Source organism: Schistocerca americana, chromosome 3, assembly GCF_021461395.2.
Source record: "Schistocerca americana isolate TAMUIC-IGC-003095 chromosome 3, iqSchAmer2.1, whole genome shotgun sequence".
Taxonomy (NCBI): domain Eukaryota; kingdom Metazoa; phylum Arthropoda; class Insecta; order Orthoptera; family Acrididae; genus Schistocerca; species Schistocerca americana.
Window position 1 is genome coordinate 655,871,365 of NC_060121.1, and position 27,390 is coordinate 655,898,754.

Consider the following 27,390-nt stretch of genomic DNA (forward strand, 5'->3'; position numbering starts at 1 on the left):
CCAGAAAGAGTCAGCCTTCAGGAATAGTGAAACGAACCGTGTCGTTCAGGACTGTGTGCCACAAAGAGTGCAGATTCGCCACGAGATGGGCATATTCATTGGATCTATTGTGATGTATAAGGCCTAAGCGCAGTTGTGTGCGAGTGGGACAGACGAGAACCTTCGTCATTGGGAATCCCCGCAAAAGCTGTTTCTGGCCAGGGAGCTACAGTAGTGTTAAATATGGAAGATCTAAGATCGGCCATAAAGGCAAACATTTCGAAAGCATTTAGAATTCTGCAGTAATTCAGGGAATGAAGAGACAGTAACTTTAGTCTACCATCCCTCAAAAATTTTCATAGTGATCCCAATTAAACTTGAATATTGATCATATTTATAGTAGTACAAGATTTATTGTTAAAGTGAAAGTAACAAGTTTTGTAACAAAGATCTGAATGCTAAAACCTGAACGCTTTGGTCGATCTTAACGATCGACATTTCACATAAAAGCGAATCACTGAAATGACAAATATTGTAAATATCAACTTAGAATATATAGTAAATTTAAACTATCAGTATTTTCAGTTAAGAATTAGATCATCATTTCCTCCACACAAAACGCATTGAACGATGACAGTATGATACCTTACTGAATAATTAGGTAATAGAATATTTGTTGTAAAGTTTAGTGAATAATAGTTACTTGTGTTTCTTATTTATTTATCAGAAAGTTCACTGGTGCAAGGTTACTGGCCGTGACATTCGAAGTTAAGAAAGAAATTGTATTGGTTCTATGTAAGAGAATTCAACGTTTATTAGTTATTGGATATTATTGTTACATTATTTAGAATGTAAAAGTGGTCAAGCTTTGATTATTTAAATATGTTAAAATGTGAAATAATGTAGAATAAGCTGTAGCCTATCAGATGGATGGCTTCAGGAAATGGAACTGCCCTAGTCAGTTGTGGGAGGACGTTCGGCGCGCGGGAAACGCGGCCGTGGACTGGCAGAGGGACGGTGCTGGTGGAGATGCGAAATCGGACGGTCGGTATTTAGGTAGCTAGGAAGGGCAGCGACAGATAATTCTGCGTTGTGTGGTATCGCGGGACTTCGTCTCAGAGCGGTGAGCAGCCGTGCGCCTGGTGTGAACACTAACTTTTCGCGCAGTTAATAAGATGGTGCATTGGACTTGCAGTTCGGGATGAGATTGTGGATGCTCGAACTGTGTCAAATGGATATGCGCTCTAATGTAATAGTAATTCCAAATACTTCAACTTTCGCTATTAGTTTGCTTTCTGAATAAACATTATTCTATCCAAATCGCAACCGTGTGGCATACATCATTTATGGGTCATTAATTTAGGTCCAGATAATATTATTACTGTTGTTATGTGTTACATTAACATTTTATGTTTCGTACAATTTCGCAAACTTCTCATCAGCCAGACAATTTAACCAAAGGTTCACAAGTGTCTAATGTAAGGTGTGTATTGCGATACGTTCGGTTCAGCCGCAAGACGAGTTTGAGCCAAGACATTTCGACGAAGAGGAACCTCATGTGAGCCCCAACATCTTTGGAAGTCAGCTTGCAATGAAAAATGGCTTGAGATTGTAGTTTAAATTTTTCGCAAAGCATGCTGTATAGCATTGCAGGACTTGATGATGTAAATTCGTGGCGTAACTGATATTTCACTGCAAATTACATATTATAGAGTTTTGTAAATTTCCTGTGCTATATAATGAGCTTGTGCTACCTAATTACATTTTATTGAGTTTGTTTAATTATTCAGTGTATTGGGGTTCCATGGTACTGAACCCCAGGTATTTCGGGCGATTTCTTTAATTTTCGTCATTCTCTAGCGTAGTGACCTGGTGGAAGATTTTTCTGAAGAAAATCTAACATAATTAGTGTAGTTCTAATATGGCCTACCCCTCTGAGCAGTTAACGCTAATGTTGTCTTGTTTTTCCTACGTATGACTTTCATCGTAACTGTTAATGTACTTGCTTCCGTGGGGCCAGCTCGCTTGCGTTAATCGTCGACGCTTGTGCCCCTGAGAGTGTCGAGCTTGCCAGTCAGCACATCTGCGATCCGGAATTGACATTTAAATATCGGGCGACAGAACTTGTTGTATGTAACCATTCCAGAAGAAATCCGTCTGGATATTGTGCCTGTTGTAACCAGTACAAGCAGCTAATTGGCAAACTTAAGCTGTTGTTCGTTACGGATGGAAACTGGCCTTTAGTCTTTAGTATTTCATGTAGTAACTGAAACTTGACTATTTTTCATGTTCCATGAAGTTGCTTGCTATTCATTTTGATATTATTCCATCTTGGCTGTTACTGTGCTGATTAATGGTTGTACCGGTGTAATCTCCTGTATTAAAATACTGTTCTGACACTAATTTCCGTAAGGCGATATTATTGATACAGTTTACTTTTTCAGAGTACTATTCTTCATTCAACTACTTGCGCTTAAGAGGATGGTTTCACCCGGTAAATGAATTTAGTTTCATTACAAATAAAATTGTTACACTGTTTTATTCTGAAGATTAGCCAAACTGTGTACCTTGATATTAATGTTACTCTGCTGACTTATAAATCAAATTCTGGATTAACTGATGGTTTAGAGTAACCTTCTTCATTAATTGATTAATTTACTTGTTGATTTCTCAATGGTTGACAACCTCGGAGTCAGGTTCTTCCATGTGAGTGTTCTTCTAGAAAATCCGCGGGGCGTAATATGCCCATTTACGTAGTAATTATATATACAACCAGCGAAAGTATCCTTATACAGGCACTGCAACTAACAAATACTATTCTCAAAACAAGTGTTAACAGTAATGAAACTTTTAAAGTTTCAGAGGTTGCAATGTACTGTTTTGAGGACGGCAAAAAGTCTTCCGTAAACCACTTAAAATATCGAATACAACACCGGAAAATTTACGCTATGGTAAAAATGGTAGGAACTCACCAACTTCTTCATCTGATTCAGGATTCAAACATGTAAGCCCAAACGATAGTTCAGCGGTGGCACTTACGTGACACACGAGTCGTGTAGTCTGTCTAGTCTCCAACATCGTTACAGCTAAAGCACGATCCGGTATCCAATGTGCCGACGCTGTTTCCCTAACTATATGTGCTTATTGTGTCCTCATAGAGGATTATACTGTGAGCCGTGCTGCAGAGAAAAAAGAAAATGTGGCGTAAGTTAGCAAAAGCGGGAACGAAAGCACGTAATTGCCGCAGTTGAACTCTGATCGTAGTGGTTTAGTTCTAAGAGGTACTCATCATTCAATACAATGCGATTCCAGGCCGAAGACGTGTTTTGGGACACTCCATACAGCGGTGGGATACCAACATGAGTGTCGCCGGACAACCAGGAGTAATGTTCCGAGATGCCGTTTATTTCCGCAGCAGGAATCCTTCAGTTGCCATCCGTGGCACCCTTACGGCAAACCGGCACAGCTTCATTGAAGCCATCCTGCCCTTAAATTTCAGCGCGATAATTCCCACCGGCACACGGCGAAAGTTTCTATCGCTTATATTTGTGCTTGCCAAAGCCTACATAGGCCAGTAAGGTCGCTGGATCTCTCTCCAATTGAAAACTTTTGGAGCCTTATGAGCAGGGCCCCCCAACCAGGTCGGGATTTTGGCAGTCTAAACGCGCCGATTGGACAGAATTTGCCACGATATCCCTCAGGAGGACATCCAACAAATCTGTGGTGTCACCGCCAGACACCACACTTGCTAGGTGGTAGCCTTTAAATCAGCCGCGGTCCGTTAGTATACGTCGGACCCGCGTGTCGCCACTATCAGTCATTGCAGACCGAGCGCCGCCACATGGCAGGTCTAGAGAGACTTTCTTCCACTCGCCCCAGTTGTACAACCGACTTTGCTAGCGATGGTTCACTGACAAAATACGCTCTCATTTGCCGAGACGATAGTTAGCATAGCCTTCAGCTACGTCATTTGCTACGACCTAGCAAGGCGCCATTACCAGTTACTATTGATACTGAGTCATGTACAGTCAAGAGCGACTCTCGTCATTAATGGATTAAAGTTAAGTATTCCACCAGCTACGTCCGTTTTTGTTAAGTCTAATTTCCTTGTCCTGTTCCAGACCTCACGCCAGCCTGCGTGAGCTAAAACGCGTGCCTTTCGGCTTCCTCTAGTTAACCAGTGTGGGCTCTCCAGCCAACCCACAATACTATCAATAAATGCAAATTCGAATAACTGCTTGCTTAATGGCCACAGTTGGGCCTACGAATTACTGACTGACTCTTTTTGTGAACCTACTTCTCTTGGGTTAGTCATCAATTTTCTTATGATATATTTATGTTTTCCTATACTTCTACAACATCTCTAAAGATCTGTATCATTTTGACAATGCCTCTTGGTACGTCTCCCTTTTTATTCTTCTTTTTTAGAGGGAACTTTGCGACGCTAACTCATATGAGGGCGCGAAGGATAGAGATAACTTTTCCAATTAGGCGGCTTAACATACCATTCGAGCTCTCCCAGCTATTCACACCGCAGAACTTTACGTTGCAAAGAAACCCGCAAAAGTTTTCTGTCCTTTTATGATCAACAACCAATTAAATAAGCTTTCTTGTTGGTACTAGTTTCTGTTACAAACGAGGAACTATATGCTCAGATACGTTCTCCGCTGTTCAACCGACGTCAAAAAAATTGCAGTCATACAGCCAGCACAACATACGACACGTTTATATAAAGTATCGCAAGAATAAGTACGCGTGCGCCAAAGACAAATGAGTAATAGCTGTGAAGCGTAAAGCCTTCTCGGTCGAATGCGGCATCGTGTGTCTGTAGAAAAATTAATGTGACGGAGGACTTCGTTTGTTTAAGAGCTGTTACTTCTTTCCTTGCGGGAAAAATGGTAAATGAAATAACGGAACAATGAACTGTCGTGAATTTTCTCACGAAACCTGGAAAGACTGTTACTGAAAGCTATCATTTACTAAAATAAGTGATTGGTGAAGGCTGTTTATCATATTCCCCAGTGTTTGAGTGGCTGAAATGTTTCAATATGGTCGAGAAGTTATTGAAGATGGCTCATGCCTGGGGCGCTTTTCAACATGAAAAAGTATGTAATATATCAAAAAGTACGTAATACAATTCGATATGATCGTGTTCGATCGATTGGTGATAGAGTAGGAATTGACATAGAATTCGTATGGCAAATTTAACATAAAGGAACTAGTGCCGAAGATGATCACGATCGAAGTAAAACAAGCTAGTGAAAATGCTTGTACTGGCGCATTGAACAGCATTGAAGAGTTTCCTATTTCTAAGGGAGATCGATAGCTTGTGACGATTAATGGTTTTTCACTTACAATCGAGAAACTAATCGCCAGTCAACTCCTTGGAAGGCCCCAACTTCACAGACAGTGAAAAAAGAAGGAAAAGACAAACCAAGATTCAAAGTAATGATGTCGCGTGTCGATATTCTTGGAGGTGTGCATCTTCACAGGTTTCCTGCATTTCAAACTATTAATCTGCTCTAATACCTGGAGGTCCTTACTCAACTCCGTGAGAAAATAACAAAAAAATAACTACAGATGTGGAAGAAGTAGTCGTGGGTTCAGCATCAAGATTACGCACCAGCTCATCCCTCTTTTATCGTTATGAGATTTTTAACGAAGTAAAGCATCTCGTTGTTAAACTACCCACCGCATTCGCCTGACCTAGCACTACGTGACTTTTATATAATTCCTAAGCTTAAATCTGCACTAAAAGGGCATACCTTTCAGCCTGCTCAAGCCGTAAAAGAATAAGTGGCACGCGTAGTCAAGGATCTCACAGAGGAAGACGTCCAGCATTGTTTCCAGTTACGGAAAATTCGCATGGAGCGTTGTAGGGACTAGGAGGGGATTATATTGAGGGTGCCAGTAACTAAATATATATGTTTGTGAAATAAAATGTTTTACAGCCATCTCCCGTTATTTATAGTCACATCTCGTACGTTTGTGCAGTAAATACACAGTAACAGCGCCGAACAAAAAGTCAGCCATCACAATACTTTTTAGTTGTCCCGTCATGTTATGACAAAACACCACTATTTCATGTTTTGGTTTTAAAGCAGTAGACGACATCAATACTGAATTCGTAGATTTTGATTTACTAAGCTGTGAATTACTTACATATTTTCACAAGGATTAGGATGCGCATACTCATGTAAATGTTTCTGCAGCACCTAAGTACTTTGTAGCTAGACAATGCCAGCAGCATTGCGAGTTCGGCTAACGTCCGTAGATCGTTTGTGGTGCAACAAGACATCTTCACCCCAGTCACATCCATATCGGTCGGTGTTACGGACACCACATGGTCTCTAGGTTTTTGTGGTGACTTTAATCAACTAGAAAAGCAAAATCAGAGACGGTCTTCTATCCCATGCCGAGCCTAGGAGACCTCATGTCAAGCTTTTCTGGTGTATAATACTTCTCTAAAACTGATCTGTCCAATGCTTATTTGCACATGCCGCTATATATACAGATTCGCCAGTCCAGGATTTCAGGTCAACACTCCATTTGGATTTTTTTAATGAGTAGCTGATTCAAAATATTTCGAAAGCAGTCAGTTATGTGGACGATGTATTATTGAGTGCCGCTGCAAATGAACTTACGTCTACTTTTACAGACAATGCAACAAAACGGACAATAGTACTACTTGCAGAATTGTGTATTGTGCCAAGAGGGTCCACGTATTGATACGTAAAGGACTTCAACCAACTCAACTTATACAAGCCATAAAAGAATCCCAGAGTCTATAGACAAAAACCTTCAGTTATTTGCCAGCAAAATAAATTACTGTGCACAATTTTTATCAATTGCTGCCCAGATTACCTGACCTGTTAATAATATAAACCAGAAATATGAATGGTCAAAGCAGTATCAGGAGACTTTTCTCAATTTAAACCACCATTTGAAGTCTGCTCCTTGTCTGGCTACGTGTCAGCCTTCATAGTGTCTTATCCTGGCTGCCGTTGTTTATGAACACAGCACTGAGACCCTTACTTCTCACAAATGCGATGGTAGGCAGGAATAGCCAATCGGATTCATGTCAAAAAATTCTCATTTCAGCCCAGATATTTTACCTGCGAAACGAAGAACAAGTACTTCCTATCATATTTCACTTTAAAAATTTCCATATATATCTTTAGGGTACAAACATTTCACCTCAAAAATGATTACGAAACATTAAATTCATTATTCGGCCCTGAGAACTGTTAATTTTAGAAAGAACAGCACGATGCCTATAATGCATTTGTAACAGTTATAATTATTCAATTCACTATTAGCTGACAGCACAACATGCTGACACCGACGCCCTATCCAGATAAGCTGTGGGATCAGAGCCCACGTTTGACTCTCTGGAATCATCATCTTTTATTATCGCTATTTCCGCAACTGCTAAGGATGCATCAGGGAGATCTCCAGATCGAATTGCATTATATTCATTATTCATCACTCCTGTGATGCGGCCCGCTACGAATTCCTCTTTTGTGTCAGCTTTGTCATCTGAGGACAGCAACTATACACTACGTTCTTAATTAATTGTCAGATATATTTAATTATTTGCCGAGCTGATTTCACCCTCTACACTCCTTCTAGTGCTACGAGAGGGTATCCCTATTTTCTTAACAGATGTCACATCACCCTTTTCGTACTTTTCTCGTTGATTTTTTATATATGCCGTTCCCTGGCAATTCTGCGGGGATCATCATAATTCCCTACCTTATCGGTCCACCTCACTTTCAACATTCGTCTGTAGCACCAGGTAAATAATGTTTTAATTCCCTTTTGTTCCGCTTTTCCCGTAGTTCTTGTTTCACTACCAACAAGCTTTGTGCTCCAAACGTACATTCTCTGAAATTTCTTATTCAAATTGAGGCCTATGGGCTTCCCTTGGCCATGGATACCATTTTTGGCAATGCTGATTTCTATTCCTCTCCCTCTTGCTTCGTCCATGTGGGTTATTTTGCTGCGTCCACTTCATGGTCACACATTCTGATGTTAATTTTATAGCTGTTCTCATTTCTGCTATTTCTTATTTAGTTTACTTTTATCCCATGTTCTGTACTCATCAGACTGTTCATCCCATTCATCATATTCTCTTATTCTTCTTCATTTTCACCAAGCTTAGCAATACCATCAGCGCATCTTCTATACGACGCCCTTTCCTCCCGCATTTTAATGCGAATGTAGGATCTTCCTTTTATTTCTGTCATTGCATCTTAGTGGTATAAATTGGACAGTAGGTGTGAAGGACTGCTTATCTGCCTTATATCATTTTTAATCGAAGCACTTTGTTCCTGGTGTTTCGCTCTTATTGTTCCCTCTTGGTTCTTGTTCATACTGTAGATTTCCCGTCTTCTTCTATAGTATACCCCTGTTTTTTATCAGAATTTCGAACACATTGCTCATTTTTACACTGTCGCACACTTTTTCCAGCTTGTCAGATAGTACGAAAATGTTTTTGGTTTTTCTTATCTTGCTTTCATTATCAAACGCAACGTCCGAATTGCCTCTCCTCTACCTTCATCTTTCCTAAAACCAAACTGATCGTCATCTAGCAGATTCTCAATTTTCGTTTCCATTTTTCTTTATATTAAGCGTGTATTTTTTATATTACTCCTAGATGCATGAGCTTCTAAGATGATTAGGCGATATTTCTCGCCATTGTCGGCTCTTTCAGCCTTCCGAATCGTCTGGATGAAATTTTTCCGAAGTCTGATGGTATATCATGGTTCTCATACATTCTACGCACCAACATGCATAGTTGTTTTAGAAATTCTAATTGAATGTTACCTAAACCTCAACATTATTTAATCTTAAGTAGTCCAAAGGTCTTGCAAAATCTTATTCCAATACTGGATTCTTTATCTCGTTACTGTCGATTCCTGTTTGTCCCTCCATCACGTCATGTGATGAATCCTCTCCTTCATACAAGCCTTGAATGTACTCTTTCCACCTATAGATAGAGATCATCATGACTGATACAGGGATTAGTGATCACAAGGTCGTTGTAGCTAGGCTCCATACCGTTTCTTCCAAATCCACCAGAAACAAACGCAAAAAATTTTATTTCAACAAGCGGATAAAGTGTCACTACAAGCCTTCCTAAGAGACACTCTCCATTCCTCCCGAACTGACTCTGCAAATGTAGACGAGATGTTGCTCAAATTCAAAGATATAGTAGCAACAGCAATTGAGAGATTCATACCTCATAAATTGATAACAGATGGAACTGATCCCTCATGGTACACGAAACAGGTCCGAAAGCTGTTGCAGAGGCAACGGAAAAAGCATGCGAAGTTCAGAAGAACGAGAAGTCCCGATAATTGGCTAAAATTTACAGACGATCGAAATTTGGCATGGACTTCAATGCGAGATGCCATTAATAGGTTCGACAACGAAACATTGTCTCGAAATTTGGTAGAAAATCCGAAAAAATCTGGTCGTATGTAATGCACACAAGCGGCAAGACCCAGTCAATAACTTCGCTGCACAGTGCCGATGGTACTGTTACCGACGACTGTGCCGCTAAAGCGGAGTTATTGAACGCAATTTTCCGAAATTACTTCACCAGGGAAGACGAATGGAATATTCCAGAATTTGAAACACGAACAGCTGCTAGCATGAGTTTCTTAGAAGTAGACACCTTAGGGGTTGCGAAACAACGCAAATCGCTTGATACGGGCAAGTTTTCAGGTCCAGATTGTATACCGATTAGGTTATTTTCAGATTACGCTGATACAATAGCTCCCTACTTAGCAGTCATATACAACCCCTCGCTCACCGATGGATCTGTACCCACAGATTGGAAAATTGCACAGGTCGCATTAGTGTTTAAGAAGGGTAGTAGGAGTAATCCATCGAACTACAGACCAATATCATTGACGTCGGTTTGCAGTAGGGTCTTGGAGCATATACTACACTCCTGGAAATGGAAAAAAGAACACATTGACACCGGTGTGTCAGACCCACCATACTTGCTCCGGACACTGCGAGAGGGCTGTACAAGCAATGATCACACGCACGGCACAGCGGACACACCAGGAACCGCGGTGTTGGCCGTCGAATGGCGCTAGCTGCGCAGCATTTGTGCACCGCCGCCCTCAGTGTCAGCCAGTTTGCCGTGGCATACGGAGCTCCATCGCAGTCTTTAACACTGGTAGCATGCCGCGACAGCGTGGACGTGAACCGTATGTGCAGTTGACGGACTTTGAGCGAGGGCGTATAGTGGGCATGCGGGAGGCCGGGTGGACGTACCGCCGAATTGCTCAACACGTGGGGCGTGAGGTCTCCACAGTACATCGATGTTGTCGCCAGTGGTCGGCGGAAGGTGCACGTGCCCGTCGACCTGGGACCGGACCGCAGCGACACACGGATGCACGCCAAGACCGTAGGATCCTAAGCAGTGCCGTAGGGGACCGCACCGCCACTTCCCAGCAAATTAGGGACACTGTTGCTCCTGGGGTATCGGCGAGGACCATTCGCAACCGTCTCCATGAAGCTGGGCTACGGTCCCGCACACCGTTAGGCCGTCTTCCGCTCACGCCCAACATCGTGCAGCCCGCCTCCAGTGGTGTCGCGACAGGCGTGAATGGAGGGACGAATGGAGACGTGTCGTCTTCAGCGATGAGAGTAGCTTCTGTCTTGGTGCCAATGATGGTCGTATGTGTGTTTGGCGCCGTGCAGGTGAGCGCCACAATCAGGACTGCATACGACCGAGACACACAGGGCCAACACCCGGCATCATGGTGTGGGGAGCGATCTCCTACACTGGCCGTACACCACTGGTGATCGTCGAGGGGACACTGAATAGTGCACGGTACATCCAAACCGTCATCGAACCCATCGTTCTACCATTCCTAGACCGGCAAGTGAACTTGCTGTTCCAACAGGACAATGCACGTCCGCATTTATCCCGTGCCACCCAACGTGCTCTAGAAGGTGTAAGTCAACTACCCTGGCCAGCAAGATCTCCGGATCTGTCCCCCATTGAGCATGTTTGGGACTGGATGAAGCGTCGTCTCACGCAGTCTGCACGTCCAGCACGAACGCTGGTCCAACTGAGGCGCCAGGTGGACATGGCATGGCAAGCCGTTCCACAGGACTACATCCAGCATCTCTACGATCGTCTCCATGGGAGAATAGCAGCCTGCATTGCTGCGAAAGGTGGATATACATTGTACTAGTGCCGACATTGTGCATGCTCTGTTGCCTGTGTCTATGTGCCTGTGGTTCTGTCAGTGTGATCATGTGATGTATCTGACCCCAGGAATGTGTCAATAAAGTTTCCCCTTCTTGGGACAATGAATTCACGGTGTTCTTATTTCAATTTCCAGGAGTGTATATTCAAACATTATGAATCACTTCGAAGGGAACGATATAATGATACGTAATCCGCATGGTTTCAGAAAACATCGTTCTTGTGCAACGCAGCTAGTTCTTTATTCGCACGAAGTAACGGCCGCTATCGGCAGGATCAGGTGGCAGATGTCGCTAAATAACGAAAAGTGTGAGGTGGTCCACGTGAGTTCCAAAAGAAATCCGTTGGAATTCGATTACTCGATAAATAGTACAATTCTCAAGGCAATCAATTCAACTAAGTACCTGGGTGTTAAAATTACGAACAACTTCATTTGGAAAGACCACTGGCGAGCCAAAGGTTGCGGTTCATTGGCAGGACACTTAGAAGATGCAACAAGTATACTAAAGAGACAGCTTACACTACACTCGTTCGTCCTCTGTTAGAATATTGCTGCGCGGTGTGGGATCCTTACCAGGTGGGATTGACGGAGGACATCGAAAGGGTGCAAAAAAGGGCAGCTCGTTTTGTATTATCACGTAATAGGGGAGAGAGTGTGGCAGATATGATACGCGAGTTGGGATGGAAGTCATTAAAGCAAAGACATTTTTCGTCGCGGTGAGATCTATTTACGAAATTTCAGTCACCAACTTTCTCTTCCGAATGCGAAAGTATTTTGTTGAGTTCAACCTACACAGGTAGGAATGATCATCAGAATAAAATAAGAGAAATCAGAGCTCGAACAGCAAGGTTTAGGTGTTCGTTTTTCCCGCGCGCTGTTCGGGAGTGGAATGGTAGAAAGATAGGATGATTGTGGTTCGATGAACCCTCTGCCAAGCACTTAAATGTGAATTGCAGAGTAATCATGTAGATGTAGATGTAGATCTACTCTCTTTCCTCTGCATTCAACAGTACAATTCCTTTTGCCATATTAATGTTGTCTCCCTTATTTTTGTTGCTTTTTTCCTTTTGTGTATGCTGTGTGGGTCTCCGTTGCTCTCTTGAAGTTATGTGTGCTGTCTTTAGTTCCACCAAAGGTTGCGTTGACATTTGCGTTTGCTGTGTGGGTCCTTACAACAATCATTTCTTTTTCGATTTGTTCACATTTTCCTTCAGCCATCTCTCCTTACCTTCCCTGTTCCTCCAATTTATTACATTGTTATGTCGCTTGTATTTCTGTCTTTCTGAATTTCCATGATAATTGTGGTGCTTCCTACTTTCGTCGACCAACTGAAGTATCTCTTCTGTTACACTTGGTTCTTCGCAGTTTTCTTCCCTATATCTACGTTTCTCTTTCCAGCTTCTGTGGTTGCCCTTTATAGAGATGGTCAATCCTCTTCAACTGAAATTTCTACTGTTTTTTTCATCGTCGTAGTATCTACAGCCTCAGAGGTCTTCCAGCGTATCTCTTCATTCCTTAATACTTCCGTATCCCACTTCGTTGGCCTAGTGTCTTCAGCCTGAGCCGTGGAGGCTTCATTCCATGGTTTTTTCCGCTTTCCTTTGCTGGCACCCCTGTAGGTGGCATGAATTACCCTTAGCTTCCTGTGTGTTATCGTTGACACGGAGTCTTGAGAACAGGTCGGAGCTTGTGGAGTGGGGAAGTGTCTGGGTACGTGGTGAGAGGGGAACTTGGACAGTGATCGGCCCGTCGGCTGTGTGGACCATAGGCTCTGTTTGTGCGGAGACCGGTTGGCTGCGAGTGTGCCGTTAGGGGCTGCGTCGATGTTATCACCACGCCCATTCGTGTGCTTCAGCTAAGTTGTCCCTTACGTCCATGCTGTGCCCAGTTGGCGTTTTGATCTGGGCTGAAATTATGGAGCAACGACTTCCTGGTGTAGCAATGGCTGGTATTGCTCGCGTTGAGATAGGCGCGCGTTTGTGACATTCGCTTTGTGGATCTGAAAAGAATTTTTAACCCTTCGTATTTACCAAAACCACATCTGGTCTGTGTGAGTTTGATTTATTTAATGGTTAGTGCTTGTGCCGCAGGCTAAACTGTAGCTGCTTGCCATCATATGTACTACTTAACATTTGCCTTACCGTTAATTGTTTACGCCACAAGCTGTCGGGATCCCCAGATCTGATGACTTTCAAATCAGCGTTAATTTCCTATGAGCCGGCAGGGTATTTTTTGTTACCCCAGTGTTTAATGAAATTGACTGTTGCTATTGAATTGTTTGTAAGGTCTGTGGTAAATTTAGTTTATTACGCGGTTGTGTTTAACTAGCTATTCCTCCAGATGATGGGAAAACCAGTACAATTAAATAATTACTTGAAGAGTAGTGTCTCCCAAGCGACCACAGAAGGTTTGGTGTTTCAAACAAGAAGGAACAAATATGTGAAAGGAATTCAGTGAGGAATACTAGATTTTTAGTAACAAAAAAGAGCCTACCTCAGTTGGGTAAAAGCTAAGTGAGTTCAGTCTAGAAAAAAATACATTATACTAAGAGACAGAGGCTACGCTGTTGTCAAAAAGGAGAAAGATCACCACTGGAAAAATACGTGCAAGCAAATAGGTAATACTAGTAGCTATAAGAAATCTCTGAAGTATGGAAGACCTTAAGGTATATGAGAAGATAAGATAGAGGCAATATCTCCAATGGACATCACTTCACAATGGACAGTTACAGGAATACAGGAAGCAGAATATGAGGTAGAAGTGGTTTAAGAATGAGAGAGAAGGAAGTAAATAACAATGCAACTATATCTACATCTATATTTTCGTACAGACTCTGCAAGCCACGGGATCGTGTATGGCGGAGAGTACCCAATACCACTACTAGTAATTATCTCTCCTGGTCCACTCGCAAACAGAACGAGCGTAAACTTCTCTCTATATGCCTCTGTGCGAGCCCTGATTTCTCTAATCTTAACTTCTTGGTCATTGCGCGAAATGTAGTGTGGCGTCAGTAGAATCGTCCCGCAGTCAGCCTCAAATGCCAGTTCTCTTAATTTTCTCACTAGTGCTCCTCGAACAGAAGGTCGCATACTCTCCAGCGATTCCCATTCGAGTTCCCGATGCTCTCCGTAATACCTGCGCCTTGTTCGAAACATCCTGTAACAAACTTACTAGTCTGCCTCTGAATTGCTTCAATGTTGTTGTTGTTGTTGTTGTTATGGCCTTCAGTCCAGAGACTGGTTTGATGCAGCTCTCCATGCCACCTTCTTCATCACCCAGTACTTACTGCAACCTACATCCTTCTGAATCTGTTTTGTGTATTGCTTCAATATCTTCCTTTAATCCGACCTCGTGCGGATTCCAAAAACTTGAGCAGTATTCAACAATGCGCCTCACTCGTGTCCTATATGCGGTCTTCTTTAGAGATGAACCACACTTTCCTGAAATTCTCTCAATAAACGGAAGCTGACCATTCGCCTTTCCTACTACAATCCTTACATGCTCTTTCCATTTCACGCTGCTTTCCAACGTTACGTCAAGATATTTAATCAACTTGATTGTGTCAAGCAGCACAATACTGCTGCTGTATGTGAACATTATCGATCTGTTTTACCTACTCATCTGCATTAAGCTCCATGTTTCTACATTCAGAGCTACTTGATGTGGAGAAAGCTTTAAGGAGAGCAAAATTTAACAAAACTTCTACAAAATGTTAGAGTGGAGCTCTTGAAATATAGAGATGGAAAGATAGTAGAATACATGTTCGTAACTTTTAACAAAATATAAACTGGAGGACAAACCTAGGGACTGGAGCGTGGCATTTATTAGTAACATGTGTTAAACGGGGACAAAAATCTTGTTCGTGTTGTAGGATGATTGATGTAATACGCTCAAAATGGAGAAAGAAGTCTTTAGTGGTTTGGGCATGTTAAAAGAATCAGAAACGACAGATGGCCCAAGAAATTGTTAATGTGGGCCCCAAGAACATCTAAACGAGCACGGCCACCTTGTCATGGAAGTTACACACGGTGAAATCACGCTATGTGGCAGCCGCCTATGACCAACGTGAAGGTGTAATAACCACTCGCTGACGGCAGGTGAGAGAACTAGCAGCGGTGGGTTTATAATGAACGTCTAGCGGACGAGGAAAGTAACGTTTCAGTCAACGTCCTAACGCGTAAAAGTAACGATTTATGTTATCTCCAAACCTGCATGATCATTGGCTTTAGAGCGAGGCTTGAAGACTTTTCGAAACGCCTAAAGTTCTAAAGTGTTCGCTTGCCGCAGGGCAACTTTGATGCAACATGGCCCATAGATGACAGAGGTTAACAGCAGATTCGGAGATGTGTATGGGTTCATATACGTGCAACTGTTAAGCAACTGACCGCCTAGATGAACCAAGGGACTACCAACAGTGTATCCTCGATGACAGTCCAGCAGACGTTAAGGGCTACCTAAAGTGTCACATCATTGACTGTTCGGAGAGCTTTGCCGCCTCTGCAGCGGGCACCTGCTTCAAGCATCCACCTTGACAGCTGTTGATCGCCTCCAAAGGCAGGAAACTGCACACCAAAACCACGACTGAATATTCACCGAGTGGTGACAAAAAAAAAAAAAAAAAAAAAAAAAGGTTCAAATGGCTCTGAGCACTATGGGACTTAACATCGGTGGTCATCAGTCCCCTAGAACTTAGAACTACTTAAACCTAACTAACCTAAGAACATCACACACATCCATGCCCGAGGCAGGATTCGAACCTGCGACCGTAGCAGGCGCCCGGTTCCGGACTGCGCTCCTAGAACCGCGAGACCACCGCGGCCTGCCGAGTGGTGACAGGTGACGTTTTCAAATGAATCACATTTTGCGTTCCGTTAGACACATGGCCATTAGCTCATATGGCCCTTCAACCAACATAAGAAGGTCCAGGCTGGAGGAGGAAGGATTATGTTGCAAGGAATGTTTTCGTGGACTTTTCTGAGTGATCTTAATGGATCAATAAAGGTATGAGCTTGTTCTTGGGAAACATGTCCCACTCTATGTGAAGTATGCCTATCATCGGCGCGATAGGGTCTACCTGGAGGACAATACAACGTGCAACACAGCTCAAATTGTACGTGCGTGGTTCAAAGAACAGCAGGCTGAGTTTATCACACTCCCCTGGCCACCAAACTCCTCGAATTTAAACATAATCGAGATTCTGTGGACAAAGTTGATAGAATTGATCGCGTTAAGGGTACTCAGCCAAGGAACCTAGTGCAGCTGGTCACGGTACAGGAGTCGGTGTGGCTCTCCATCCCTGTAGGTTCCTTATAAAACCTCACTGATATCTTCCTACACGTCTGCGCTGCAGAAGGTGGCTTATTCAGGCAATCGACACGTGGTCTGATTAATGTGACTGGGCCGTGTACGGTAGTGGTATTAATTCTGGACACTTTGTTAGAACCTTAATTCACATTATCATGAGATGTATGTAAGTTTTGGTACACAAAATTAAAAAATTATGCTTTTATTTCTTGTTTCTAATACAACCTCTGAATAAAATCATTTTTATGGAATATGATTTTATATTTTTTATTAACAATCAAAAAGGCCTTAACTGACCAACAACAAAAATCTTTACTCTTTTATATGATTGAACAGCTGTTTGTAATTTGTTGTGTTGCAACATATCAGTTAATGGAAGCGTGTTATTACTTCTTTATAGAGAGAGAAAAAGAGTTCAGATCATTATTGTAACTTCAGTAGTTGCAATACATAGTCGTTACTGAGGTGATGTTTCTTTAGTGTGAGCCGAGTTGAGTAGGATGATGGATCGAAAACAATGTCTCGTGTACCAAAACCTACAGATTGGTCACCAAGTAAACGGAGTAATCCAGTAACACTCTGTGAAGAAGGTTATACGAATGCAGAAATACCACGATGTTTAGATGATGGCGCTACAAAGTACGGCATGAAGAAAGTTTGCAACTAGTATTAAGAAACTGGGTCAATCAAAACTGCTCCAAAAACCGGCAGGAAACCGATATTAACTATTCAAGACCGTAGTAGATTCTTCCATCTTTCTCTTCAAGATTGTCATCATGCAGCAGAAGACATAAATGCTCTCTTGAACACTTCAATTGACATTAGCACATAGGCAATGGACGCAAGCGGATTGGGCTAGAGTTATTTGTAGTGTCGAGATTAAGATCAGCGTCTTTGGGACTGACGGAGTTAAGTTCGTTCATCGTCGATAAGGTGAAGATTTAATGTCTCAATGCACCACTGCCACTATGTAGTACGGGGCTTCATGGCAAGTCATGGCACTGGATGTCTGGCAGAGTTGCAGGGCAGCGTTACTGCTAAAAGTACCAAGGTGAAATCTTTGTGTTGAAATTGCTGTCCTCTATTCGCGATTAGTTTGAAGGTAACAACCATGGTGCATCTTTCAGCATGACAGTGCGATATGTCATACCGCGAGAATCAATAATAAATGGTTCGATGACCATAAGATTTGAGTGCTGCCTTGGTTTGGCAACAGTCCCGGCCTCAACCCAATTGTGAAGTTGTGGTCACGGCTTAAAATCATGTTCCCACGACGGAATCGCAAAACAAGAGGGAGATCCTAGAGACCATCTTCAATTCGTGGTTCAGATTGATCAAAACAAAAGATCTTCGATATTTGGTATACTCGATGCCGCGAAGAGCCAGTGATTGAATAGAAAGGATTTTCCACTAGATACTAAGGTATATTGCAATAGCTTTCGACATTTGGTATACTCGATGTCACGTAGAGCCGGTGATTGAATAGAAACGATGTCCCACGAAATAGCAGGAAATATTGCAATAGCTTTCGTATCAAGAAATTTGTAACTATCGGAACTGTTGGGCTGTGAGAATTGTGTTTGATCTTTAGAAATTTTAATTAAATATTTACATTTCAACTCTCATTTTTCAAATAGTGGACATTATGGCAGTTTTCTGTAAATTTAAAGTGAATTATATTGTATACTTCAACTAAAATAAATTCCTGAATGCAATATTCAATGTTTCTCTAGAAATTGTCCAAAATGAACGCCACTACCACATCTTTATCGTGAGTGGGTGAAAATGGCAAGAAACTTTCGACTGAATAACGGAGACTACTAGCAGAGGAAAAGGGCTAACCGCGTGATGGAAGTCATAGAACAAGAATAAAAAGAGCAAGAAGAGTTACCATCAGATCGAAGATGATGGGAGGAGAAGTACCCATAAGTAGTGCAAGAGGTAGTGTAAGTAGCACATAAAGATAACAGGAGTATCAGGCTTACATGTGTAAGAGGAAAAGAGCTTGTTACTGGCTACCCTAGTAACTAGAAACTATTGTGTTACGAAATAAAAGCTAAATTAATGCCATGAATACTATTAAAAACGTGTAGCTCACATGTTTTTTCTGAGTTATTACACATTTCAAGGTAAAAAAGTCGTTTCCTCCATCAATGTTAGTGCACGAGTTTGAAGAGCTTATCGTCCGCCACATTACAGAATCGGACGTCCGAGGCGAAACAGCGTAACTTCGTTTTCGCAGGGGTGCACCAGGAGGTTATTGGCTAGCGACAGTTGTACGATCACAAGTGTTATGTTTCTACTGAGTGCCGTTTGGTTTCCTGCGGTGGAACAACTTACACAGCTGTAGCACAACGTTGACGTACGTCCTAGTTCATGTTTCGTCGCTGCTGTTTGCTACCACAGGAGGTGCCGGCAAGATATAACTGGAGATACTTCAGACGATTGTACTGGGCATTCTACGCATGGCTTGAAGTCAAAGTGAAACGCATCATAGTGAAACACGTGACACGGTTTACTGACATTACGGCATCCACTTACAATACTACGTCATTCGTGTAAAACTCGGTCCTACAAATGTTGTTCGCGTGTTAACATCGAAAGACAAGAAGTCTGACAAACTTTTTTTGGTAGTTTCTGTATAGGCAGCTATACATAATGAAGACAAGATTCCACTTCTCACAGTTTCTATGCAACAGTCTGTAGTGTCCCTGGTTCTATACCCAACGAGGTACACAAAACACTAATCTTCCATTCAGTGGGCTTGGGTGACGGGATGTGTGTGTGTGTGTGTGTGTGTGTGTGTGTGTGGCTATGTGCGTGTGTATGTGTGTGTGTGTGTGTATGTGTTTGTGTACGCGTATGAGTGTTTTTAATGGGTTGGATTTAGGTGTGGTTTCCAAATTCATATACCGTCATTCAAATAAAGTTTCCAAGAAGTTTCTCAAATTCGTGTACAGTGAATACAGGGTTATAGAAAAGGACATACTGTTTCCCCTCTCCATTGATGTTCAGAAATTGTACTCTGTAATGACCGTGGAACGGCTGAAGTTTAACTCTCAAAATGTAATTAGTGAATATGAAGGGTCAATTACTTCATCAGGTGACTCAGTTCGAGTTATGTCCAATCTTATTCATTGTTTTGAATTATCTACTGTGTGGCAGGTTCTACTTTTGATTGTACTTCACTACGAATGTGACGCATTTAGTGCGCACCAAAATCGATTTTGCAGCTGTTAGTACAAGAAGTTTGTCGACATCCGTTTCCCCCTCGAAGTAAAGTTCCCACCTCTATAAAGCAACTTGAAGAAGTAAAATTACATCACAAGTGCTACGGACTTTTTTTGTATTACTTTTAAAGACACGTTTAATATTAAATGCATTATTTAGGATTTTGTCATAATCTATCCTTCATGGTAATTAACGCTTTGAGCTGCAGTGGTTTCTACCTACATCCACCAATTTATCAGTTTTTTATATACCAGTACCTTACACGTGAAACTACTGTTTCTCTTGACAGAGACCTCTCGTGGTACACTGAGGTACGTCTGCGAATGAATTGTAGCTGTCACGTACAGCGTTGAAATCAGTAGTCGGCTTGTGGTCACGCCGAGAACATCACTGATAGTGGAAATTTGAGTTTGTACTACTGTTTTTTTATTAGTGGTCTCGAAATGAAACCACTGGGACAGTACACAATTTCGATATAAATTCAGGGCACTTTTTCATGGTATGTAGTACTATAACTTGTTGAGGTAATATAATTTCATGGACGTTCCGAGATGTGGACTGTATCTAGGAGAAATGCGAAGTAGTTTTCTAATTTACCACGCGAAATAATGGGTGGAAGAGAACTTTATTTCCCGCTGGTTCCTAAGTAAAACCATTTCGTTAAAACGTTGATTCCTTACTTCTCGCCACTTACTTCTTGCTTTCGTAGCTTACTCCGGTATTAACTGTTAACTTTCTGCAAACTATTTTTAAAAGTCTTACTACCTCCTCCACACATCTGATTGTTTACTTTTTATCAGTTTCTTGTTACATTATTTGCGTACTATGATAATGAAATCTACGTTTGTATAAAATTTTCAATGAATACTTTTTTCATTTTGGGAGGACTCATAGACTTAAGACGATGCATTAATTTTCTGTATAATTTTTTTTTTATTCCAGAATTTTTCATAGCAAAACTGCTTAATTTTTGTAATCACAGTCACAACTACCACTTTGTTGATAATCATGTAATATCAATAATTATTTTTCACTATTAAAATCAATTAAACTTTCAATTTGAGGCTACTGAAATTACACTTCAGTGAGACGATCCAGTTGAAGAACATTTAGATTCTACGCAGGCTGAGTGCCATAAAATCCTCATTTTATCATCCAGATTAACGTTTTCCTGACTTTCCTAACGTGCTTTTCTTATTCTTTTCTAACAGCGACACTCTTGAACTCGTTCATCAAACCAGTTTGTGCTGACACAGAAAGTTTATTAATATATAACAGTCTGTTCGGCTCAGACATTATACTTTGAGCACTTATTCTTCTTTCTGTCGAATGTAATTTCCTTTCGCATTGGTTGGACTGTTTCTGTTCACATTAATAAGAATTGTTTAGTACCTATTTATGTGAAATTGTTATTTGTGAAACTTTTTGTTATGAAAATTTATGTAACTTAAGGACTTATTGTAAATTAGTTTTCACTTCGTGAAGAGGAAGACGAGGGCACTTGATAGGGGAGAGTGAGTCAACAGTCAATGTAAACTGTGCAAAAACGTGATATTTGAGAATAATATTCGAACTTTACTTAGTTGCTAAAGGAAATAGCTTTCCTGGAAGTTAGTTTGCAATATTCTGTGGACTGAAAAATGGTATTGTTACGCAGTGTGTTAGAGTGTCATGGTAAGTCTCTATGTACATAAAACACTTCATGGAGTGTGGAAGTATATCCAAATGGCAGATACTGTATTGGAAACCTGAAATGCGAATAGAAATATATTGTAGTGAATATTTACTAGCGAAGGAAGAGTAGATGAATATGTTATTTTTACTTTCAAGAGGAGTGGCAGCTATACGAGGCCTGAGAGTTTAATAACTGATTATAGTCGTTCAGTTGGTGGAAGTGAAAACTAACGGTCATTAAAAAGAGTTAATACTTTTCGTCACAATACAGGAAACCTTTGTACGAACTGTGCCCGGTGAGTGAGCATGTATGAGAAAAATATCTTGAGGACGCTTCTTTCTATGGCCAAATAGGACTACGGAGTAAACCGTGAGGGCGTAGCGCAGAATTGTGGATGGTGAACTTTTAAGGAACGTGCAAGTGAGCGAACAAATAAACCTTATATTTCGTGTACTGTTGCTACTACAATACTGTATTCTACTAGAATAAGAAGCCATATCCAGTCCAGCAGTTTCCGTTGTTTTATTTAAAACTACAGTTTTCATCTGACAACAGTCTGGAACAGGAGTTACAATCAAATAATTTTTAGCGAAATTTGTTTGTAAATGATTCCCTATGTCCCCACTACTAACAGACTACGATAGTCGGTTCCCACGGGAGAGGTCCGAAGATTTACGTATCAACCGGCAGCAGCAACATCCGGACACGTCACTGAGGTAGGAAACTCTGAGAAACACAGGGCTTGTTACATACGGATAAGAATGACAATTGCATGGTGTAAACAAACTACAAATTTTGTTATCATGATCTCAACTGCGTTAGTTCTTCATACAAGGAACTGTGACTGAGAAACTAAAATGTTTGGCAAGAAATTAGAAACAAGAGGGAACAGTGTAATCAAAAATTAACAATTATGTAAGAAGAGATTTTGTGGTAGAATCAAACCAACTGTAGTCAGTTTGACTTGTCTCACACGGTACAGACTATGTGAAGTTACTCACAGCCCGCGTCTGTACAAAACGGGGGTATAATCTCAGTTAAAACCGTGTTACTCATCGGAGTTTTGAGACTACACTGAATTAGATTCTCTCAACAAGAGATGTTAAAGGCTTCCCTGTTTATCGTTCGCCATACGGAGTGCATCCACGTAATTCAGGATTTGTTTACTGTGTACATCACAATAATTAGCAGATTAATATGTTATCCGCAATTTAGTTTCCAATTTACTTCTACTAGAGTGCTCAGTTCTGGCTTTTGCATGTGATACCTCGTACTTATGTGATCTCTGCTTCAAGGTAAACTAATAGGTTTATGGGACGTTTGAGCAAATGGGATTGTGTAAGTGTAAGTCTCCATAAAGGAAAAGAGGTAGCGCTCTAACAGAGGGTCAGTTATATTGTACGTAAATGTTGGATTTGGTCGTCTTTCTCTGTTTCCAAGAGTAGCAGAATTTTGTCAGTGTTAGATATGAATAGATGCATGAGAATCAGTTTATCTATGGAAATTCTAGGCTTTATTAGGAGAAAATAGCAGTTGTTTAGCGAAGGAAGATACTGAGAGAGAGTATTTAACTTGCTACAGTGTAGTGAACGTATAATTACATTTTATCATTTCTTCCTTATCCAAATGGCCGCTAGCTACGTCTTTCAACGTCCCAAAAGCCTTTCCAAAGGAATTAATATAATTTATAATGTCATATATATGCAGTGTAAAGATCTCCAAGACAAGTTGATACGTAGGAAATAAGGCAGCTCCGAAGGGTTTGTGTAGCGTTTAAGATTCTACAGTCCAGTTTTGGCGTGCACAAAAATAAATACAGAATGATAGATATCTTAACTATAATGATGTACTGCGTAAATTGTTCTACTGAGTGAACTTAAATACTGGGGTGGTAAATGCATAATGGTATGATCTGAATAACGATCCCATCTCCATGTCATCCCATGATAATGTTCTTTCGTTAATGAGATGGATGACAGAAGACAAACTTTGGTCTCCCTCCTTTTCAACAATCCATGCATTTGAGTATGGGATTCAGTGTTCAATAATTAATTGATTTTACTCCAAAACATAGAAAGCCCTTACCCATAAAGCATGTGGTTTGTTTACGAAAATATTACAGCAAGCAAATTGAAACAAAAGGTATTAGTGTACAACCGATACTAAACACAAATTTCAATTCCAAAATATTCTGGGGATACGAGCTTCGGTGGTAATAGAGCACAGATCCCGAAGTTCGTCTGGCTCGCAGTACAACCTGGTCTTTAAAAGCAAGGAAGTTTTAGGGGAGAAGAATGAAAACGGAGGGAGAAGAAGGATGATACACGCGTAGACTTTTACCCGCCTTTTAATTTTTAGCCACGTTTCGCCGTTCGGAGCGTCCTGGATAAAAGCAGCTCACTGCTAACGATTAGGTGCAGTGGCTGGTGAGGGTGCCAGATTAGTGTCTCCTGCTATATAACAAGACCCAGTGTAGCTCAAGCGACACCAGACCTCACGGCTAATCTCACTAGCAGAACGTGCTCTATCTGGCAGTTTCGGCGTACAGCCGGTGGTCGGTATGCGGTGTTCCGACTTTAGCCTGTGCGGAACCCAAGGGAGGCAGGTGCCCCTATGAATATGCAACACGTGGCGCGATGTTGTTGGAACCAGCACGGCCTGCCCACTCTCACTGTCCGGACAGAGAGGCATTTGCATCGATAATCATGATCTGATAAACGGCTAGCGTCACAGAATGCGCAGCGTAGTTAAGTAAACACACATACAAATTAATAGAATCATTTAGAAGATGTTCGCTCAAAGCTAAGCCTTGTCAGTGCTGCATAGGCATTGATGCAATTGGATGACATAATGTTGTGTGGATGATTAGGTTTCGTGCTTTGCGAATTGTTTATGTCACTGCAGAGATTAATTATGAAGTAAATCTGACAGTTTCAATCTCGAATCTCACTCTTCGCCGGCCGCGGTGGTCTCGCGGTTCTAGGCGCGCAGTCCGGAACCGTGCGACTGCTACGGTCGCGGGTTCGAATCCTGCCTCGGGCATGGATGTGTGTGATGTCCTTAGGTTAGTTACGTTTAAGTAGTTCTAAGTTCTAGGGGACTGATGACCACAGCTGTTAAGTCCCATAGTACTCAGCGCCATCTCACTCTTCACCCAAGAATCGTAGCGTTTAAATCTCAAGACATTAACTATTCGACTGTGGTTGACAGTAAGAGCAGAGCTGAATTTCTGTGATGCAACTGACTACTGTAGAAGTATTGAGACATGAGCTCGTTCAGCATTTACTGCAACGGAATCTGAGATCCATTTGAATGCAATCGGAGAGATGTTGTACCCAGTGTATCAGGGAACACCGATATTTATTTGCTGGCCCTTTAGTCCAGTGACTGATTTTGGAATCAAGTGAAGGAACGTGCACTAGAGATCGCTATAACAGTTTTCCTCCACTTTCTACAGTTTTGTTGTTGTTTATCATGAGTTTCTGTTTTGTGCAAAATTTTGCAAATAGTTCTCTATCTACTCATTTAAGTAGTGTATAATAAAAGCTGCTTGGAATACGCGATTAATGCTTCAGGTACCGAATTTTATGTTGAGTAATGATGTAATGTATAATTAATATACCTTAAGTAATTTATATAACATGTGGACAGTTAAGGCATACATCATTGGTGGTGTACCACTTTGTACCTTGAAACATAATGTTTTTTGCCGCAGAATATCTGATACTTGAACGGAATTTCCTTCATCTCTTCCAGATTTTACCTGTCTTGTAAAGTGATATTTGTGTTCGTTCCCAATAGCTTCCACTATACTATATGGACAACATTTACTCTACTGCGTAACTTAGAGTTTCAAACGAATATTTTTCTCAAGGTACATGTCTGTGTTGAACGTAGGGACATGTATTCACATTCGGTTAAACCTTTATTGTTGTTTCTTCCGGACTGCAGTACATAGGGATGTCATCATCACTTCATTCGCTACAGAAATATAACAAAAGTATTTCAGGTTGTCCTTAAAAGTAAGGTTGTAGAGCCATTAACACTCCCAATCCTTGAGTACGAGCCGCGCGGGGTAGCAGCATGGTCTGAGGCGTCTTGTCACGGTCCGCGCGGCTTTCCCCGTTGGAGGTTCGAGTCCTCCCTCTGGCATGGGTGTGTGTGTCGTCCTTAGCATAAGTTAGTTTAAGTTAGATTAAGCAGTGCATAAGCTTAGGGACCGATGACCTCAGCAGTTTGGTCCCATAAGTCCTTACCACAAATTTCCAATTTCTTTTATTACGGTGATCTTATTCTCCAAGGGCTTTCCTATGATAGTTCACGTTAGCTGGAACTGGCGTTGAATCCCTAGGTGCGACACATTTGTGGTTTACGCTGTTTCGATCATTTATGGCGGCTACGTGGGCTACGCCCTAATAAGCGTAGAGATTATCATACCTTACGTTTGCTGCATCGTCTTCTCAAACATGCCTCTCCTTCCTATTTGTGTTCAATCCTTACACTACTATCTGCACAACACTGCATAAATATTCGTTCTCAACGAAGGAAGATCCTCTCGGTCTCACAACACAATATTGACATATTCTCTAAATAATTTTCTGTGTCAGGAACCCGCCATTGGCACAGTCGTCCTCAAATTATTACAGATATTAAAATGTATATATGGTTCTCGGGCGAGACGTCGTATGTCATAGTGAAAACTACACAATATTTAGCAGTGTGTTCGTCTCTCCTGAAGATGTCGGCCAGTTGCGCAGATGAAATATAATGGAGTTTTCACTGTGACATCCGACGTCTCGCCCGAGAACCATATACACAACATGTCCGTCGGGAAAGCCTCAAGCAACACACCAGAAATGAAAATCTTTTCAAACTTCATGAGACACGTAATGGCCCACTTTCTATTTAAATAGCTGACTCTTCTTGCAGTTCACTGTTGTCAACCTTAGCTCCCCCAATACTTTGCCCTCTAATTCTCTACAGAGTTCTCTATTGATATTCTCATCTTTCCTTGCAGCCACTGTCACTTTAATTTTTAATTTCAATCCTGTCCTCTTTCATTATCCTCTCCACGTCTAATAATACACGAGGCTTCAAAAATGCTAAAACAATCAATAGCATTTTCAGTGCCTCCATTATTTTATTATCATTAATAGTGTTACTGTTATCACTATTATAAATTATTACGTTTGTTAATAATGTAAATCATTATTATTAAGATATGTAATAACTATTTCATGTAATTCTCAATTGATCCATTACTGTATTATCAATAATAGTGTTTTATTATAATAGCTAATTACTATTTTTATTGCTATTAGAAATTATTATTACTGTGAGTGTTGTGTAATGTTCTTTACATTTGTTCTTCCTGGTCAGAGGTAAGACAGGGACTTAAGAGTCCAATCTGGTCAGGCTAAATAAACCATGTATTAAAAAAATGCCATTAATTATAAATAAAATAATAAAGTATAAATAACCTTATAAAACAGGACTGGTTAGAGGTGAAATTCTGAAAATTGTACCAAGGTACAGCACACCCCCTACAACTGACGCACTCTTGCTGACGGTATCATTTGCTCTACACCAACTGTACTTCAGTTGGCAGCGCATGGCTTGGTCGTCAGCTGAGTGTGAACACATACTTAAACCAAGCATGATTTGTTGTAAACCCAACGCATGTTTTTTACCGCGGAATATGTGATTCTTGAATGGAATTTCTTTCAATCTCTTCACAATTTTACCTGTCTTGTAAAGGGATTTTTGTGCATAGCTTCCACTGTACAGTACTAACAACATTTTCTCTATTGCGTAACTTAGAGTTTCAAACGAATATTTGTCGCAAGGTACATGTCTGTGTTGAACGTAGGGACATGTGATTCGATTTATAGTTCACGAATTTGTTTTTTCCCAAGTTGGTACTAGCACTTCTGGTAGAATTTCTCTATAATATATTATTTGTTG